The sequence below is a fragment of the Propithecus coquereli genome, unplaced genomic scaffold (genome assembly GCF_000956105.1).
Source record: "Propithecus coquereli isolate 6110/MARCELLA unplaced genomic scaffold, Pcoq_1.0 Scaffold5, whole genome shotgun sequence".
Lineage (NCBI taxonomy): Eukaryota > Metazoa > Chordata > Mammalia > Primates > Indriidae > Propithecus > Propithecus coquereli.
In genome coordinates, this window is record NW_012150840.1 from 21,715,301 (window position 1) to 21,716,001 (window position 701).

The window sequence follows — 701 nt, forward strand, 5'->3', positions numbered from 1 at the left end:
AGGACTGCTAGTTGGAGTTCTCTGTCACTATTCTTAAATAATGACATAATATTGCATACCATATTGCAATATCATATCCATAATATTGTATTTAACATTTCCAGTTTCCTTAATGTGGAGAAAGAACCTAAGCACTTGTGAAATAATGTGAGTACAGAATTCTAGATTTTCAAATTTTTTTCTGGGTCGTATACATTAATCTTGATTGTAACAAATGATCACCTCATTTTTAGCATCTCATTTTATCTCTTCTTTCCGAGGTATTTAATTTTTATGAAAAAAATGCTTTTGTATAGTCACTGTTCATTAGTTACATACAATTTAATTAAATCACATAACTAGAATAACAAATATTAATACATCTGACATAAAAAAGTGTGGAAACAAGCACAATGGTTCTTGGTGAACATAAATAGACCTCAGATAATGGGAGCCAAAAGGCTGCAGGTCTGTTAGAGAGTAGCTGACTAGCCAAGAGTGATCAACACCCTTGGGTATTAGTTTATTTTCAGAAAAAATTGAAAGGATTGATTAATACAGTTAAGACCTTAATGGACATTGTTTTAAAGAGCTTCTGCTGGTAAGAAAAGTGTTAGAGGGTTACACACAGAAGGATATGGAAGCATAGGACTTCTAGCAACTTGGTCAAGAGATGAAGTACTTCCAAAGAGGGTATTCAGATTCATCTTGAAAGATGGGGA